Raw genomic sequence first — 6,572 nt, forward strand, 5'->3', positions numbered from 1 at the left:
CACCAATCGCTTGTTTTGAAAATTTTAAACGTTTAATAGTAATAAAATGGTTATAAAAATAGTAACACAATCAGAGTAATAACAATTTGGACAAATTGAATTAAGACAATATGAGACAATAAAAACAAAGAGTTACGGACGTCCGGGTACCTTTTTCTGGGCAGCATGAGCCCGAAAAGGACCCACGTTAACAGAGGATTAACCCTTAAGAACAATAACCTGTTGGATATTCATACACCTCATACATGATGCATAAATTCCATTCAAACACAGGATTCTGTCTGGTCAGAGTCAACTTCTTCCTCTGAATCCTGACAGCGCCTCCGAGGCAGGAAAAAGTTCATTTCTTCTGATAAGAAGGCAATAAATTCTCTTTCTCTGAAGGATTAAGGTGTCCTGTGGCTGCTGACTCGCTGCAAATCCTTTCTGTTAAACAAAGCATCTTACATAGCATAGTTTCTATTTTAACAATTTTTATAACCTAAAACTATATTTAACACAGTACTTAAGAGAATTAATACAGCATTACTTTCCAACACAACACATATAATATTCATTTGAATATTTGTGAAAAGCCAATCATAAAATACATGCATTTTTTCACACTGTATGTGAGCCATGGTAACATGGCAAAGGCAGGAGAGCTCAGAGCAAATTCATTATGAAAAAAAAAAAACCCAAACCCCCAAACAACAAACACAGGAAAGAAGGTCAGTGTGGATTTGCATATTTCAATATTAATACAGAGGAAGATGAGATGTTGCTTCATGCTCTGGGCAGCTGAACCTTAGAACTCCTTGCCAGCAGTTGTGGATGGAGAAAGCTTTCCTGGCTTGAAAAGGAAATTAAGACAGGACTTGAGAGAGTCCTGCTGAGGATTACCAAGTAGAAAAACCACATAAGGTTCACAGAATTCTCTGGGATGAAAGTAGGTGGAAGCTCTAGCTCATGTGGGAAATATCACTTATCCTGTCTTTGACATGTGCTTCTAGGTACTTTTGAAAACTACTTACACATTCCATCTGAATCAGTATCCCTGTCCCTTTTTATATATTAACAAGAAACCATTACCATGAATATTAAAAAGCAGAATAATTATTCAATGATTCTTTCCATATGAAGTATAAAACAAACCCTGTATCCTGAGCACATTTAAACAAGCTAAAATGACATTTTTTAAAGGCGTGGATGCATTCAGTTCAGGGAGAGCAGTCAGACAAATAAACCTCCCACATGCTCATCAAATGCTCACAAGATTGAGGATTTGGATTACAAGTTATGACATGTTCTTCTGCAATAATATACAGTAAATAAAAGGATTTACCTCCTGCTACAGCATTAAATCAGTTGTTCTAGAGGTTAACCCAAATTCTTAGGAAATGGAAATTTAAGATTTTATTTCCAAAGTTACTGCATCATGGATGTTTTGGGAAGAAATGCAATTAGCATTATGATGTGATTTGGAGACTGTCATTACTGTGTGAATGTGGAACTTACAGGGCCTTACACTGATGTGCTGGTGACACAAAATGTTTAATGACATCTCTCGTGACATCCTGTCACCCTTCTGGCAGTGTGAGACAGAAATGTGGCTGCTGCAGAAGGTGCTGAGCTACCTGGTCCTGCCAGCCTCTGTCAGAGGAGTGTCCCGATCCACTGCTGGGGGTGAGACATCAAACCTCCCCCCAGGGAGTGACTGATATCTCCTCTGTTGCCCGATTGATAAATGACACAAAACTCGGATAAGTTTTGTGGGTGCTTTATTAAGGACCCGGGGAACTGGGGGACTCACGTCCCAAAGTCCGAGCCCCCAAATTCACGTGTGGGTGCTTCCCTCTTATCCATGCGATTCACAACAAAGTCTCTAAGGAACAGTTTCCCCGTTCCCCTTGCCTGGTCACAGACCCCTTGTGATACATTCCTTGGTTCACAAATAAGATCATTAATCCTCTGCTTATCTTATTCTAAGAGCATTGTATGCTGCCTCCAGACAGGTTAGCGTTCTTACTTTCCTGCACTAGTTTAATTATTTATTAAATCTCTAAGACTACCTGCTAGGTAACACACAAAACCCAACACACTTTAAACGGCTACAAAACTACTTTTTAACAAACCAGTTCACACACAACTCACTATAATTAAATATTTTGCTAAATTTCATTTCTTTTCCAACACCTCCAGCAGCTTTTCACGGCGGCTCTGGTTCCTGGACAGGTGTAACATGGAGTGTGCTGAGGTTTTCATCTTACACTCCTCCCCCTCTTGGCAATGGTTTGGGTTCACTGTTTGCATATCTAAGGTGCCAGAATCCCAGAATGGTTTGGGTTGGAAGGGACACTAAAGCTCATCCTATTCCACCCCTGCCATGGCAGGGACACCTTCCACTGTCTCAGGGTGCTCCAAGCCCCATCCAGCCTGGCCTTGGGCACTGCCAGGGATCCAGGGGCAGCCACAGCTGCTCTGGGAAAGCTGTGCCAGGGCCTCCCCACCCTCACAGCCAAAAATTCCATCCCAATATCCCATCTAAACCCTCAGATACACAGCAGTGGTTTCACTCCACTTCTCAGACACCCACAAGGTGCATCCACATAACCATAAATAAGCATTTGTGAAGGGCATAATGCCTGTCAGAGCCTTGTCTGTCAGACCAGGGTGTACCTTTCCTTTCAGGCAGAGCTGTGTGCTATCACTGGAGCAATTCACAATTATTTACCTTGGAAGCAGCACTGTGGCCTTTTAAACCCAGGCTTAGTGTCCAGCCCTCCTGCTCACTCAGGAAGCAGTGTTGAGGATATTTGAGCTCTAACAAGCCATCATGTCTATTTTAACACAACCACCAAATGCCAGCTTGCATTCATCCAGAGAGCTGTCAAGGGTTTTGCATGTCAGTGTGTTCTCTTCTAGCTTAATTTAAAATTTTAGGGAAAGTTCCAGTATTTGACACGCTCTGTTCTTTCCCAGTCATGGCTAGGATCATTAAATCCTAAAAAAATCCCAAAGGCAAGCAATCTAATAAAGCAGTCTTTTGTTCTGAGGTTGGCAGGATAACTCCAACAGGAGGTCAGTCAAAAAATCACATTTTCCTGAGTGCCCTGGGGAGCTGAGTAGATGAGTGTCCTGCCTCTTTCTAACGCCCATGCCATGGCAAGAATTAGTGAATTTGCATTTAATACAGCCTAGAAACCCATTCAGTGAAATAACTGCAAGGTATTTTCACAGCAAGGCCCTGCTCACGTTGGCACTTCCCCAGCTCCCTGAGGATTTAGGGAATAATGCCTGAGTTTGTGTGACCCCCTTGGCTGGGCTGTCTGACCCTGCATGTGCCATTTCTAAAGTGTGCCGACCCCACTCCATAGCACCCTGAGGAAGGAAACCTTCAAATATATTCCTGTTTTATATGTATAAACCATGCTGCCATTTCAGGATGTGCCCTGGGTTTGGTTGTTTTGTGGCTTTTTTGTTTGTTTATTTGTAGTGCTTAACAGAAAGATTCTCCCAACACTCCAGTATTAAGTGGTGCAGTTTTATTTTTATGCCTTTAGCCCCAAATACTCAGTCCATGCTTTTCTCTACAGATTTTTTTTTCTTTGACATAAGGATTTTCTGCTTAAAAATGGAAGCATAGATTGGCTTCAAATTCCCTGGCAAAGCTTCTCATATGGGATACAGATGGTGTCAGCTTATCTGGCTCAATCCTGTCTGCATGTAAACTTGTTTTCTTTGGAACTTCAGTGGTGCTCTGTGCCTCATTGTTCACATTCTTACAGCTGGGGCTGTGGCGAGGCAAAAATCAGCTTTTTGTTTCTCCCCTGCTCCACTGGGTAGATCATTGCTGATGTGTAGATGGAAATATTTTTTTTTCCTTATAAATGTGTTCGTGGGGAGTGGTATCTGTCAGAGGAACAGGAAAACACCAGTGGCCATTCAGTGGTGCTGAGCAGGGCTGCTATTGCTGAGAGACAGCAACAACTCAGATAACAGCTCCACGTCACAGCTCTTGAGTGCAGAGCTCCCTTGTTCAGCAATGATTTATTGTTTACTCTTTTTATTCTGCTGCTTTTTCAGACGAATGTCCTGTGAGAGCAGTTTGTGTTGTGTTGCTGCTGCAACACCTGCAATGCAAAATCCAGAGTGATGCCAGGGGATGGTTTGGGTTTGGGAAGATTATTAAAGATCATCCAGTCCCACCCCTGCTGGAACCCTGGTTACTGAGAATTTTAGACTTTCTGTGCTGACAAGCAATGACCCCCAAGAGAACACTGCATTTGACCTAAAGCCATAAAGAAGACTTCCAAAATTGAATGATAAAACTGAGATTATAAGTGTATAGTTTGAATAGAAATGTGTAACATCACATAGAAGAAAACTCAAAGGTTTTAGAATACAGTAATATATATAAAGCAAGATGGAAGTTTTAGGACAGAGACTAATCCTTCTTCTTAATAGGTTTAGGTGGTATTGTGTAATTAGATAAAATTCCACATTACAAGCCGTGGGTAGTTAGTCGTTAGGTTAAAAGTAAAAATAATTTAAGAGTCATTTCTTAATTAGACAGTTTATCCTTAAAAAACACTTGTAGAGAAAGAGATAAGACTCTATTTTTAGTTTGTTAGAGTGAAGTGCTGTAGAACTCACAGTCTGTGGGACTGTAATATAGATAAGAATTAATAAACATCTAAGTCCAAACAAAAAATACCACCTCGGGTATTTAATGCACCCAACCCTGCACCCATCCCTATTCCCACACCAATCCTCATCTCTATCCCCATCCCTACACCCTTTCCCCATTCCCATTCTCATCCCCAACCCCATCCTCATTCCTGATAGGGAAGATGTGCGCTTATGTCTCTACAAACAATTCCAGGGTGAGGGGATGGCTGTTAACGGCTCTGATATGGGGTTTACTGTCTGTACCAACTTCAACCGAGGGTTTGTTCCAGAGCCCGGACAAAACTCCTGAACCAGCCAAATGGGGCCGCACAACCCTGAGTTCCTAAACTGTGGGGTAAATAACCTGTTCAGGGGGGGATATGTGGCAGGGGGCTCGGGAAGGCTGCACCTCCCTGGTACCCCGGCCAGAGGGGCAGGCAGAGGGCAGCGAGCGGCGCAGTTTGGGATAAAGGAACCGAGAGAGAGAAAACCCCGCGGGGATGAGCCCCAGGGCCGCTCTCCTTTACTGAATGAAGCTGCAGCATCCTCTGCCTCCTTCCTGTATGGACACTGCCTCTTCCCAGAGGGATTTCCCACACGCCATCGCTATCCCGAGGCACCCCCATCCCCGTTCCCAGACTGGTTCTCGACCCGGTACCAGCCCGCTCCCCAGCCCTGGTCCCGGGTTCCGCTCCCCGCCGGTCCCTGCCCCGTTCACATCCCCGGTCCCCAGTCCCGTTCCTAGCCCACTCCCGTCCCCAGCCCAAGCCCCAGCCCTGTTCCCAGTCCGCTCCCCCCGGTCCCAGCCCGTTCCCCAACCCGGTTCCCAGCCCGCTCTGCCTGGTCCCCATGCCCGATGGCAGTCTCCTTCCTCAGTCCCGTTCCCAGCCCGCTCTCCCATTCCCAGTCCCGTTCCCAGCCCGCTCCACCCCCCCCCCCCCCCCCCCCCCCCCATTCCCAGTCCCGTTCCCCAGTCCTATTCCCCAGTCCGCTCTCTTGTTCCCTGCCCCGTTCCCCAGTCCCGGTCCCAGCTCGCTCTCCCGGTCCCTGCCTGTTCCCCAATCCCGTTCCCAGTCCAGTTCCTCAGTCCCGCTCCCCAGTCCCGTTCCCCGTCCGCTCCCCCCGGTCCCAGCTCGGTTCCCAGTCCGGTCCCCAGCCCTGTTCCCCGGTCCCAGCCCAGTTCCCAACCCGCTCTCCCGTTCCCCAGCCTGGCTCCCAGTCCCGGTCCGAGCCCGGTCCGAGCCCAGTCCCCAGTCCCGGTCCCCAGCTCCGTTCCCAGCCCGCTCTCCCGTTCCCCAGCCCTGTTCTCATCCCCTTTCCCGGCCCGCTCTCCCGTTCCCAGTCCCGGTTCCCATTCCGTTCCCAATCCCGGTTCCCATGCCGCTCTCCCGGTCCTCCCGGCGCTGTCCCGGCGCTCCCCGCGCGGCCGCTCCCGCCGCTCCTCGCTGGTGATGCGGGCGGGGCCGGCGGCGCCGGGCGGAGCGGGGCCGAGGCCGCGGGGCCGCCGGGGGACGGGAGGTGAGCGGCGGCCGAGGGTCCCGGCTGGGCAGGGGGCACCGGCCCTGCGCCGGAGGGTCCCGGCTGGGCAGGGGGCACCGGCCCTGCGCCGGAGGGTCCCGGCTGGGCAGGGGACACCGGCCCTGCGCCGGAGGGTCCCGGCTGGGCAGGGGGCACCGGCCCTGCTCCTCATCCTCTTCCTGTGCCCCCGTCCCCGGGGCGGGGCGGTCCGGGATGTGTGTGGGGAGCGAACTGGGAGGGACCGGGGTGAAATTGGGGTGTCAGGGGGCGTTGGGGTGCTTGGAAAGGCGATGAGGGGAGTTTGGGGATGTGGTGGGGAGCAGGGAAATGTGTGTGTTGGGATATAGGATATAAGATTTGGGGGTTCCTTGGGGTGTTTGAGGGGTAGAGGAGGAGGAGGTGGG

This window comes from Ammospiza nelsoni, chromosome 1, assembly GCF_027579445.1.
Source record: "Ammospiza nelsoni isolate bAmmNel1 chromosome 1, bAmmNel1.pri, whole genome shotgun sequence".
NCBI lineage: Eukaryota > Metazoa > Chordata > Aves > Passeriformes > Passerellidae > Ammospiza > Ammospiza nelsoni.